Source organism: Oncorhynchus gorbuscha, linkage group LG25 (assembly GCF_021184085.1).
Source record: "Oncorhynchus gorbuscha isolate QuinsamMale2020 ecotype Even-year linkage group LG25, OgorEven_v1.0, whole genome shotgun sequence".
Lineage (NCBI taxonomy): Eukaryota > Metazoa > Chordata > Actinopteri > Salmoniformes > Salmonidae > Oncorhynchus > Oncorhynchus gorbuscha.
The window spans coordinates 47,290,203-47,302,702 of record NC_060197.1 but is presented as its reverse complement, the minus strand read 5'-3'; the positions used below and the strand labels follow the sequence as shown (position 1 = coordinate 47,302,702).

The 12,500-nt window shown below is 51.4% G+C and overlaps 1 protein-coding gene across 2 annotated transcripts in view; it reads right to left on the bottom strand.

Moving 5' to 3' along the window:
- The window catches only part of LOC124014287 (F-box/WD repeat-containing protein 7-like), a 100,813-nt gene that overhangs the window by 58,558 nt on the left and 29,755 nt on the right, over positions 1 to 12,500 (bottom strand). The gene's annotated exons all lie outside the window — the stretch shown is intronic.

Sequence of the window (12,500 nt, the reverse complement as noted above, 5' to 3'; positions counted from 1 at the left end):
AGGGAAACGTATTAGTAATTAGCCAGAGTTAAGCTCAGTGTTACCCCACAGTAGAGATAGAGAGAGACGTTCTGCTCCCCACAGTAGAGAGAGAGAGAGAGAGAGACGTTCTGCTCCCCACAGTAGAGAGAGAGAGAGAGAGAGAGTTCTGCTCCCCACAGTAGAGAGAGAGAGAGACGTTCTGCTCCCCACAGTAGAGATAGAGAGAGACGTTCTGCTCCCCACAGTAGAGAGAGAGAGAGAGAGAGAGACGTTCTGCTCCCCACAGTAGAGAGAGAGAGAGAGAGACGTTCTGCTCCCCACAGTAGAGAGAGAGAGAGTTCTGCTCCCCACAGTAGAGATAGAGAGAGAGACGTTCTGCTCCCCACAGTAGAGAGAGAGAGAGAGAGAGACGTTCTGCTCCCCACAGTAGAGAGAGAGAGAGAGACGTTCTGCTCCCCACAGTAGAGAGAGAGAGAGAGAGAGTTTCTGCTCCCCACAGTAGAGAGAGAGAGAGAGAGAGACGTTCTGCTCCCCACAGTAGAGAGAGAGAGAGAGAGTTCTGCTCCCCACACAGTAGAGAGAGAGAGAGACGTTCTGCTCCCCACAGTAGAGAGAGAGAGAGAGACGTTCTGCTCCCCACAGTAGAGAGAGAGAGAGAGAGAGAGAGACGTTCTGCTCCCCACAGTAGAGAGAGAGAGAGACGTTCTGCTCCCCACAGTAGAGAGAGAGAGAGACGTTCTGCTCCCCACAGTAGAGAGAGAGAGAGACGTTCTGCTCCCCACAGTAGAGAGAGAGAGAGAGAGAGACGAGACAGAGAGAGAGACGTTCTGCTCCCCACAGTAGAGAGAGAGAGAGAGACGTTCTGCTCCCCACAGAGAGAGAGAGAGAGAGAGCTCCCCACAGTAGAGAGAGAGAGAGAGAGACGTTCTGCTCCCCACAGTAGAGAGAGAGAGAGAGAGAGACGTTCTGCTCCCCACAGTAGAGAGAGAGAGAGAGAGACGTTCTGCTCCCCACAGTAGAGAGAGAGAGAGAGAGAGAGAGACGTTCTGCTCCCCACAGTAGAGAGAGAGAGAGAGAGACGTTCTGCTCCCCACAGTAGAGAGAGAGAGAGAGAGAGACGTTCTGCTCCCCACAGTAGAGAGAGAGAGAGAGAGACGTTCTGCTCCCCACAGTAGAGAGAGAGAGAGAGAGACGTTCTGCTCCCCACAGTAGAGAGAGAGAGAGAGACGTTCTGCTCCCCACAGTAGAGAGAGAGAGAGAGACGTTCTGCTCCCCACAGTAGAGAGAGAGAGAGAGAGAGACGTTCTGCTCCCCACAGTAGAGAGAGAGAGAGACGTTCTGCTCCCCACAGTAGAGAGAGAGAGAGAGACGTTCTGCTCCCCACAGTAGAGAGAGAGAGAGAGAGAGAGAGTTCTGCTCCCCACAGTAGAGAGAGAGAGAGAGAGACGTTCTGCTCCCCACAGTAGAGAGAGAGAGAGAGACGTTCTGCTCCCCACAGTAGAGAGAGAGAGAGAGAGACGTTCTGCTCCCCACAGTAGAGAGAGAGAGAGACGTTCTGCTCCCCACAGTAGAGAGAGAGAGAGAGAGACGTTCTGCTCCCCAGTAGTAGAGAGAGAGAGAGAGAGAGAGAGTTCTGCTCCCCACAGTAGAGAGAGAGAGAGAGAGACGTTCTGCTCCCCACAGTAGAGAGAGAGAGAGAGACGTTCTGCTCCCCACAGTAGAGAGAGAGAGAGAGAGAGACGTTCTGCTCCCCACAGTAGAGAGAGAGAGAGAGACGTTCTGCTCCCCACAGTAGAGAGAGAGAGAGACGTTCTGCTCCCCACAGTAGAGAGAGAGAGAGAGAGACGTTCTGCTCCCCACAGTAGAGAGAGAGAGAGAGAGAGAGACGTTCTGCTCCCCACAGTAGAGAGAGAGAGAGACGTTCTGCTCCCCACAGTAGAGAGAGAGAGAGAGACGTTCTGCTCCCCACAGTAGAGATAGAGAGAGACGTTCTGCTCCCCACAGTAGAGATAGAGAGAGAGAGAGAGAGAGAGACGTTCTGCTCCCCACAGTAGAGAGAGAGAGAGAGAGAGAGAGACGTTCTGCTCCCCACAGTAGAGAGAGAGAGAGAGAGAGACGTTCTGCTCCCCACAGTAGAGAGAGAGAGAGAGAGAGAGAGACGTTCTGCTCCCCACAGTAGAGAGAGAGAGAGAGAGAGAGAGACGTTCTGCTCCCCACAGTAGAGAGAGAGAGAGACGTTCTGCTCCCCACAGTAGAGAGAGAGAGACGTTCTGCTCCCCACAGTAGAGAGAGAGAGAGAGAGACGTTCTGCTCCCCACAGTAGAGAGAGAGAGAGAGAGACGTTCTGCTCCCCACAGTAGAGAGAGAGAGAGAGAGAGTTCTGCTCCCCACAGTAGAGAGAGAGAGAGAGAGACGTTCTGCTCCCCACAGTAGAGAGAGAGAGAGACGTTCTGCTCCCCACAGTAGAGAGAGAGAGAGAGAGACGTTCTGCTCCCCACAGTAGAGAGAGAGAGAGACGTTCTGCTCCCCACAGTAGAGAGAGAGAGAGAGAGACGTTCTGCTCCCCACAGAGAGAGAGAGAGACGTTCTGCTCCCCACAGTAGAGAGAGAGAGAGAGAGAGAGAGAGAGAGAGAGACTGCTCCCCACAGTAGAGAGAGAGAGAGAGACGTTCTGCTCCCCACAGTAGAGAGAGAGAGAGAGACGTTCTGCTCCCCACAGTAGAGAGAGAGAGAGAGAGAGACGTTCTGCTCCCCACAGTAGAGATAGAGAGAGAGAGACGTTCTGCTCCCCACAGTAGAGATAGAGAGAGAGAGACGTTCTGCTCCCCACAGTAGAGAGAGAGAGAGAGACGTTCTGCTCCCCACAGAGAGAGAGAGACGCTCTGCTCCCCACAGTAGAGAGAGAGAGAGAGAGAGAGAGACGTTCTGCTCCCCACAGTAGAGAGAGAGAGACGTTCTGCTCCCCACAGTAGAGAGAGAGAGACGCTCTGCTCCCCACAGTAGAGAGAGAGAGAGAGAGAGAGAGAGGTTCTGCTCCCCACAGTAGAGAGAGAGAGAGAGAGAGAGAGGCTCTGCTCCCCACAGTAGATAGAGAGAGAGACGCTTCTGCTCCCCACAGTAGAGAGAGAGAGAGAGAGAGAGACGTTCTGCTCCCCAGAGAGTAGAGAGAGACGAGTAGAGAGAGAGACGCTCTGCTCCCCACAGTAGAGAGAGAGAGACGTTCTGCTCCCCACACAGTAGAGAGAGAGAGACGCTCTGCTCCCCCACAGTAGAGAGAGAGAGACGCGTCTGCTCCCCACAGTAGAGAGAGAGAGACGCTCTGCTCCCCAGTAGTAGAGAGAGAGACGTTCTGCTCCCCACAGTAGAGAGAGAGAGAGAGACGCTCTGCTCCCCACAGTAGAGATAGAGAGAGACGTTCTGCTCCCCACAGTAGAGAGAGAGAGAGAGACGCTCTGCTCCCCACAGTAGAGAGAGAGAGAGACGTTCTGCTCCCCCACAGTAGAGAGAGAGACAGAGAGAGAGAGAGACGCTCTGCTCCCCACAGTAGAGAGAGAGAGAGACGCTCTGCTCCCCACAGTAGAGAGAGAGAGAGACGCTCTGCTCCCCACAGTAGAGAGAGAGAGAGACTCTGCTCCCCACAGTAGAGAGAGAGACGCTCTGCTCCCCACAGTAGAGAGAGAGAGACGCTCTGCTCCCCACAGTAGAGAGAGAGAGACGCTCTGCTCCCCACAGTAGAGAGAGAGAGAGACGCTCTGCTCCCCACAGTAGAGAGAGAGAGACGCTCTGCTCCCCACAGTAGAGAGAGAGAGACGCTCTGCTCCCCACAGTAGAGAGAGAGAGAGAGACGCTCTGCTCCCCACAGTAGAGATAGAGAGAGAGAGACGCTCTGCTCCCCACAGTAGAGAGAGAGAGACGCTCTGCTCCCCACAGTAGAGAGAGAGAGAGACGACAGTAGAGAGAGAGACGCTCTGCTCCCCACAGTAGAGAGAGAGAGAGACGCTCTGCTCCCCACAGTAGAGAGAGAGAGACAGTAGAGAGACGCTCTGCTCCCCACAGTAGAGAGAGAGAGACGCTCTGCTCCCCACAGTAGAGAGAGAGAGACGCTCTGCTCCCCACAGTAGAGAGAGAGAGAGAGAGGCTCTGCTCCCCACAGTAGAGAGAGAGAGAGAGACGCTCTGCTCCCCACAGTAGAGAGAGAGAGAGAGACGCTCTGCTCCCCACAGTAGAGAGAGAGAGAGAGACGCTCTGCTCCCCACAGTAGAGAGAGAGACGCTCTGCTCCCCACAGTAGAGAGAGAGACGCTCTGCTCCCCACAGTAGAGAGAGAGAGAGACGGCTCTGCTCCCCACAGTAGAGAGAGAGAGAGAGAGAGAGAGACGCTCTGCTCCCCACAGTAGAGAGAGAGAGAGACGTCTGCTCCCCACAGTAGAGAGAGAGACGCTCTGCTCCCCACAGTAGAGAGAGAGAGAGAGCGTCTGCTCCCCACAGTAGAGAGAGAGAGAGAGAGAGACGCTCTGCTCCCCACAGTAGAGAGAGAGAGAGACGCTCTGCTCCCCACAGTAGAGAGAGAGAGAGAGAGCTCTGCTCCCCACAGTAGAGAGAGAGAGAGACGCTCTGCTCCCCACAGTAGAGAGAGAGAGACGCTCTGCTCCCCACAGTAGAGAGAGAGAGAGAGAGAGAGACGTTCTGCTCCCCACAGTAGAGATAGAGAGAGAGAGACGTCTGCTCCCCACAGTAGAGAGAGAGAGACGAGACGCTCTGCTCCCCACAGTAGAGAGAGAGAGACGCTCTGCTCCCCACAGTAGAGATAGAGAGAGAGAGACGTTCTGCTCCCCACAGTAGAGAGAGAGAGAGAGACGCTCTGCTCCCCACAGTAGAGATAGAGAGAGAGAGACGTTCTGCTCCCCACAGTAGAGAGAGAGAGAGACGTTCTGCTCCCCACAGTAGAGATAGAGAGAGAGAGACGCTCTGCTCCCCACAGTAGAGATAGAGAGAGAGACGTCTGCTCCCCACAGTAGAGATAGAGAGAGACGCTCTGCTCCCCACAGTAGAGAGAGAGAGACGTTCTGCTCCCCACAGTAGAGATAGAGAGAGAGACGTCTGCTCCCCACAGTAGAGAGAGAGAGAGAGAGAGAGACGCTCTGCTCCCCACAGTAGAGAGAGAGAGAGACGCTCTGCTCCCCACAGTAGAGATAGAGAGAGAGAGACGCTCTGCTCCCCACAGTAGAGATAGAGAGAGAGAGACGCTCTGCTCCCCACAGTAGAGAGAGAGAGACGCTCTGCTCCCCACAGTAGAGAGAGAGAGACGCTCTGCTCCCCACAGTAGAGAGAGAGAGACGCTCTGCTCCCCACAGTAGAGAGAGAGAGACGCTCTGCTCCCCACAGTAGAGAGAGAGAGACGCTCTGCTCCCCACAGTAGAGAGAGAGAGACGCTCTGCTCCCCACAGTAGAGAGAGAGAGACGCTCTGCTCCCCACAGTAGAGAGAGAGACGCTCTGCTCCCCACAGTAGAGAGAGAGAGAGACGAGCTCCCCAGTAGAGAGAGACGCTCTGCTCCCCACAGTAGAGATAGAGAGAGAGAGACGCTCTGCTCCCCACAGTAGAGAGAGAGAGACGCTCTGCTCCCCACAGTAGAGAGAGAGAGACGCTCTGCTCCCCACAGTAGAGAGAGAGAGAGAGAGAGAGAGACTGCTCCCCACAGTAGAGAGAGAGAGACGCTCTGCTCCCCACAGTAGAGAGAGAGAGAGAGAGACGCTCTGCTCCCCCCACAGTAGAGAGAGAGAGAGAGAGAGCTCTGCTCCCCACAGTAGAGAGAGAGAGACGCTCTGCTCCCCACAGTAGAGAGAGAGAGAGACGCTCTGCTCCCCACAGTAGAGAGAGAGAGAGAGACGCTCTGCTCCCCACAGTAGAGAGAGAGAGACGCTCTGCTCCCCACAGTAGAGAGAGAGAGAGAGACGCTCTGCTCCCCACAGTAGAGAGAGAGAGAGAGACGCTCTGCTCCCCACAGTAGAGAGAGAGAGAGAGACGCTCTGCTCCCCACAGTAGAGAGAGAGAGGGAGAGACACTCTGCTCCCCACAGTAGAGAGAGAGAGAGAGACGCTCTGCTCCCCACAGTAGAGAGAGAGAGACGGCTCTGCTCCCCACAGTAGAGAGAGAGAGACGCTCTGCTCCCCACAGTAGAGAGAGAGACGCTCTGCTCCCCACAGTAGAGAGAGAGAGACGCTCTGCTCCCCACAGTAGAGATAGAGAGACGCTCTGCTCCCCACAGTAGAGATAGAGAGAGACGCTCTGCTCCCCACAGTAGAGAGAGAGAGAGACGCTCTGCTCCCCACAGTAGAGAGAGAGAGAGACGCTCTGCTCCCCACAGTAGAGAGAGAGAGACGCTCTGCTCCCCACAGTAGAGAGAGAGACGCTCTGCTCCCCACAGTAGAGAGAGAGAGAGACGCTCTGCTCCCCACAGTAGAGAGAGAGAGACGCTCTGCTCCCCACAGTAGAGAGAGAGAGACGCTCTGCTCCCCACAGTAGAGAGAGAGAGACGCTCTGCTCCCCACAGTAGAGAGAGAGAGACGCTCTGCTCCCCACAGTAGAGAGAGAGACGCTCTGCTCCCAGAGAGAGAGAGACGCTCTGCTCCCCACAGTAGAGAGAGAGAGAGAGACGCTCTGCTCCCCACAGTAGAGAGAGAGAGACGCTCTGCTCCCCACAGTAGAGAGAGAGAGACGCTCTGCTCCCCACAGTAGAGAGAGAGACGCTCTGCTCCCCACAGTAGAGAGAGAGAGAGACGCTCTGCTCCCCACAGTAGAGATAGAGAGAGAGAGAGAGACGCTCTGCTCCCCACAGTAGAGATAGAGAGAGAGAGACGCTCTGCTCCCCACAGTAGAGATAGAGAGAGAGACGCTCTGCTCCCCACAGTAGAGATAGAGAGAGAGAGACGCTCTGCTCCCCACAGTAGAGATAGAGAGAGAGAGACGCTCTGCTCCCCACAGTAGAGAGAGAGAGACGTTCTGCTCCCCACAGTAACTGATGTCTGGTCCCTGGTCTGGACCCACAGTAACTGAATAAATGTTCAATATGGAGTGTGTGTTTTACCTGAGTCTGTGTGTGTGTGTGTGTGTGTGTGTGTGTGTGTGTGTGTGTGTGTGTGTGTGTGTGTGTGTGTGTGTGTGTGTGTGTGTGTGTGTGTGTGTGTGTGTGTGTGTGTGTGTGTGTGTGTGTGTGTGTGTGTGTGTGTGTGTGTGTGTAACCCGGGTCTGTGTGTGTGTGTGTGTGTTACCTAGGTGTGTGTTACCTGAGTCTGCGTGTGTGTGTAACCTAAGTCTGTGTGTGTGTGTGTGTGTGTGTGTGTGTGTGTGTGTGTGTGTGTGTGTGTGTGTGTGTGTGTGTGTGTGTGTGTGTGTGTGTGTGTGTGTGTGTGTGTGTGTGTGTTACCTAGGCGTGTTTTACCTGAGTCTGTGTGTGTGTGTTACCTAGGTATGTGTTACCTGAGTGTGTGTGTGTGTTACCTGAGTCTGTGTGTGTGTGTGTGTTACCTAGGCGTGTTTTACCTGAGTGTGTGTGTGTGTGTGTGTTACCTAGTTGTGTGTTACCTGAGTCTGTGTGTGTGTGTTACCTAGTTGTGTGTTACCTGAGTCTGTGTGTGTGTGTTACCTAGTTGTGTGTTTTACCTGTGTGTGTGTGTGTGTGTTACCTGTGTGTGTGTGTGTGTGACCTGTGTGTGTGTGTGTGTGTGTGTGTGTGACCTGTGTGACCTGTGTGTGTGTGTGTGTGTGTGTGTGTGTGTGTGTGTGTGTGTGTGTGTGTGTGACCTGTGTGTGTGTGACCTGTGTGTGTGTGTGTGTGTGTGACCTGTGTGTGTGTGTGTGTGTGACCTGTGTGTGTGTGTGTGTGTGTGTGTGTGACCTGTGTGTGTGTGTGTGTGTGTGTGACCTGTGTGTGTGTGTGTGTGTGTGTGACCTGTGTGTGTGACCTGTGTGTGTGTGTGTGTGTGTGTGTGTGTGTGTGTGTGTGTGTGTGTGTGTGTGTGTGTGTGTGTGTGACCTGTGTGTGTGACCTGTGTGTGTGACCTGTGTGTGTGGTGTGGTGTGGTGTGGTGTGGTGTGGTGTGTGTGTGTGTGTGTGTGTGTGTGTGTGTGTGTGTGTGTGTGTGTGTGACCTGTGTGTGTGTGTGACCTGTGTGTGTGTGTGACCTGTGTGTGTGTGTGACCTGTGTGTGTGTGTGTGTGTGTGTGTGTGTGTGTGTGTGTGTGTGTGTGTGTGTGTGTGTGTGTGTGTGTGTGTGTGTGTGTGTGTGTGTGTGTGTGTGTGTGTGTGTGTGTGTGTGTGTGTGTGTGTGTGTTACCTGAGTCTGCGTGTGTGTGTTACCTGAGTCTGTGTGTGTGTGTGTTACCTAGGCGTGTTTTACCTGAGTCTGTGTGTGTGTGTGTGTGTGTGTTACCTAGGTGTGTGTTACCTGAGTCTGTGTGTGTGTTACCTAGGTGTGTGTTACCTGAGTCTGTGTGTGTGTTACCTAGGTGTGTGTTGCCTGAGTCTGTGTGTGTGTGTGTGTTACCTAGGTGTGTGTTACCTGAGAGTGTGTGTGTGTGTGTGTGTGTGTGTGTGTGTGTGTGTGTGTGTGTGTGTGTGTCTGTATTACCGGAGTCTGTGTGTGTCTGTATTACCTGAGTCTGTGTATGTGTGTGTGTCTATTACCTGAGAGTGTGTGTGTTACCTGAGAGTGTGTGTGTGTGTCTGTATTACCTAGGTGTGTGTTACCTGAGTGTGTGTTTTACCTAGGTGTGTGTTACCTGAGAGTCTGTGTGTGTGTGTTACCTAGGTGTGTGTTACCTAGGTGTGTGTTACCTGAGTCTGTGTGTGTGTGTTACCTGAGAGTGTGTGTGTCTGTATTACCTGAGAGTGTGTTAGCTGAGAGTGTGTGTGTGTGTGTCTGTATTACCTGAGAGTGTGTTAGCTGAGAGTGTGTGTGTGTGTCTGTATTACCTGAGAGTGTGTGTGTGTGTGTGTGTGTGTGTGTGTGTGTGTGTGTGTGTGTGTGTGTGTGTGTGTGTGTGTGTGTGTGTGTGTGTGTGTGTGTGTGTATTACCTAGGTGTGTGTTACCTGAGAGTGTGTGTCTGTATTACCTGTGTGTGTGTGTGTGTGTATTACCTGAGTGTGTGTGTGTCTGTATTACCTGAGAGTGTGTGTGTGTCTGTATTACCTAGGTGTGTGTTACCTGAGAGTGTGTGTCTGTATTACCTGTGTGTGTGTGTGTGTGTGTGTGTGTGTGTGTGTGTGTGTGTGTGTGTGTGTGTGTGTGTGTGTGTGTGTGTGTGTGTGTCTGTATCACCTGAGAGTGTGTGTGTGTGTGTCTGTATTACCTGAGAGTGTGTGTGTGTGTCTGTATTACCTGAGAGTGTGTGTGTGTGTGTCTGTATTACCTGAGAGTGTGTGTGTGTGTGTCTGTATTACCTGAGAGTGTGTTTGTGTGTGTGTGTCTGCATTACCTGAGAGTGTGTGTGTGTGTGTCTGTATTACCCGAGAGTGTGTGTGTGTGTCTGTATTACCTGAGAGTGTGTGTGTGTGTCTGTATTACCTAGGTGTGTGTTACCTGAGTGTGTGTGCGTGTTAGCGGAGTGTGTGTGTGTTACCTGAGTGCTTGTTTGTGTTACCTAGGTGTGTGTTACCTGAGAGTGTGTGTGTCTGTATTACCTAGGTGTGTATTACCTGAGAGTGTGTGTGTGTGTGTCTGTATTACCTGAGTGTGTGTGTGTGTCTGTATTACCTGAGTGTGTGTGTGTGTCTGTATTACCTAGGTGTGTGTTACCTGAGAGTGTGTGTGTGTCTGTATTACCTGAGTGTGTGTGTGTGTGTGTGTGTGTGTGTGTGTGTGTGTGTGTGTGTGTGTGTGTGTGTGTGTGTGTGTGTGTGTGTGTGTGTGTATTACCTGAGAGTGTGTGTGTGTGTGTGTATTACCTGAGAGTGTGTGTGTGTGTGTCTATATTACCTGAGAGTGTGTGTGTGTCTGTATTACCTGAGAGTGTGTGTGTGTGTGTGTCTGTATTACCTGAGAGTGTGTGTGTGTGTGTCTATATTACCTGAGAGTGTGTGTGTGTCTGTATTACCTGAGAGTGTGTGTGTGTGTGTCTGTATTACCTGAGAGTGTGTGTGTGTCTGTATTACCTGAGAGTGTGTGTGTGTGTGTGTCTGTATTACCTGAGAGTGTGTGTGTGTGTGTGTGTCTGTATTACCTGAGAGTGTGTGTGTCTGTATTACCTGAGAGTGTGTGTGTGTGTGTCTGTATTACCTGAGAGAGTGTGTGTGTGTCTGTATTACCTGAGAGAGTGTGTGTGTGTCTGTATTACCTGAGAGAGTGTGTGTGTGTCTGTATTACCTGAGAGTGTGTGTGTGTGTGTGTCTGTATTACCTGAGAGTGTGTGTGTGTGTGTGTCTGTATTACCTGAGAGTGTGTGTGTGTGTGTGTGTGTGTGTGTGTGTGTGTGTGTGTGTGTGTGTGTGTGTGTGTGTGTGTGTGTGTGTGTGTTTGTATTACCTGAGTCTGTCTGTGTGTGTGTTTGTATTACCTAAGTCTGTCTGTGTGTGTGTTTGTATTACCTAAGTCTGTCTGTGTGTGTGTGTCTGTATTACCTGAGAGTGTGTGTGTGTGTCTGTATTACCTGAGAGTGTGTGTGTGTGTGTCTGTATTACCTGAGAGTGTGTGTGTGTGTGTCTGTATTACCTGAGAGAGTGTGTGTGTGTGTCTGTATTACCTGAGAGAGTGTGTGTGTGTCTGTATTACCTGAGAGAGTGTGTGTGTGTCTGTATTACCTGAGAGAGTGTGTGTGTGTCTGTATTACCTGAGAGAGTGTGTGTGTGTCTGTATTACCTGAGAGAGTGTGTGTGTGTCTGTATTACCTGAGAGAGTGTGTGTGTGTGTGTCTGTATTACCTGAGAGTGTGTGTGTGTGTGTGTCTGTATTACCTGAGAGTGTGTGTGTGTGTCTGTATTACCTGAGAGTGTGTGTGTGTGTCTGTATTACCTGAGTCTGTCTGTGTGTGTGTGTGTGTGTTTGTATTACCTGAGTCTGTCTGTGTGTGTGTGTCTGTATTACCTGAGAGTGTGTGTGTGTGTCTGTATTACCTGAGAGTGTGTGTGTGTGTCTGTATTACCTGAGAGTGTGTGTGTGTGTCTGTATTACCTGAGAGAGTGTGTGTGTGTCTGTATTACCTGAGAGAGTGTGTGTGTGTCTGTATTACCTGAGAGTGTGTGTGTGTGTCTGTATTACCTGAGAGTGTGTGTGTGTGTGTGTGTGTGTGTATTACCTGAGAGTGTGTGTGTGTGTGTGTGTGTGTGTGTGTGTGTGTGTGTGTGTGTGTGTGTGTGTGTGTGTGTGTGTGTGTGTGTGTGTGTGTGTGTGTGTGTGTGTGTGTCTGTATTACCTGAGAGTGTGTGTGTGTGTGTGTGTGTCTGTATTACCTGAGAGTGTGTGTGTGTGTGTGTGTGTCTGTATTACCTGAGAGTGTGTGTGTGTGTGTGTCTGTATTACCTGAGAGTGTGTGTGTGTGTGTGTCTGTATTACCTGAGAGTGTGTGTGTGTGTCTGTATTACCTGAGAGTGTGTGTGTGTGTCTGTATTACCTGAGAGTGTGTGTGTGTGTCTGTATTACCTGAGAGTGTGTGTGTGTGTCTGTATTACCTGAGAGTGTGTATGTGTCTGTATTACCTGAGAGTGTGTGTGTGTCTGTATTACCTGAGAGTATATGTGTGTGTGTCTGTATTACCTGAGAGTATATGTGTGTGTGTCTGTATTACCTAAGAGTGTGTGTGTGTGTGTGTGTGTGTCTGTATTACCTGAGTGTGTGTGTGTGTGTGTGTGTCTGTATTACCTGAGTGTGTGTGTGTGTGTGTGTGTCTGTATTACCTGAGTGTGTGTGTGTGTGTGTGTCTGTATTACCTGAGAGTGTGTGTGTGTGTGTGTCTGTATTACCTGAGAGTGTGTGTGTGTGTGTCTGTATTACCTGAGAGTGTGTGTGTGTGTGTCTGTATTACCTGAGAGTGTGTGTGTGTGTCTGTATTACCTGAGAGTGTGTGTGTGTGTGTCTGTATTACCTGAGAGAGTGTGTGTGTGTCTGTATTACCTGAGAGAGTGTGTGTGTGTCTGTATTACCTGAGAGTGTGTGTGTGTGTGTGTGTGTGTGTGTGTGTGTGTGTGTGTGTGTGTGTGTATTACCTGTGTGTGTGTGTGTGTGTGTGTGTGTGTGTGTGTGTGTGTGTGTGTGTGTGTCTGTATTACCTGAGAGTGTGTGTGTGTGTGTGTGTCTGTATTACCTAAGAGTGTGTGTGTGTGTGTGTCTGTATTACCTGAGTGTGTGTGTGTGTCTGTATTACCTGAGTGTGTGTGTGTGTGTGTGTATTACCTGAGAGTGTGTGTGTGTGTGTCTGTATTACCTGAGAGTGTGTGTGTGTGTGTCTGTATTACCTGAGTGTGTGTGTGTGTGTGTCTGTATTACCTGAGTGTGTGTGTGTGTGTCTGTATTACCTGAGAGAGTG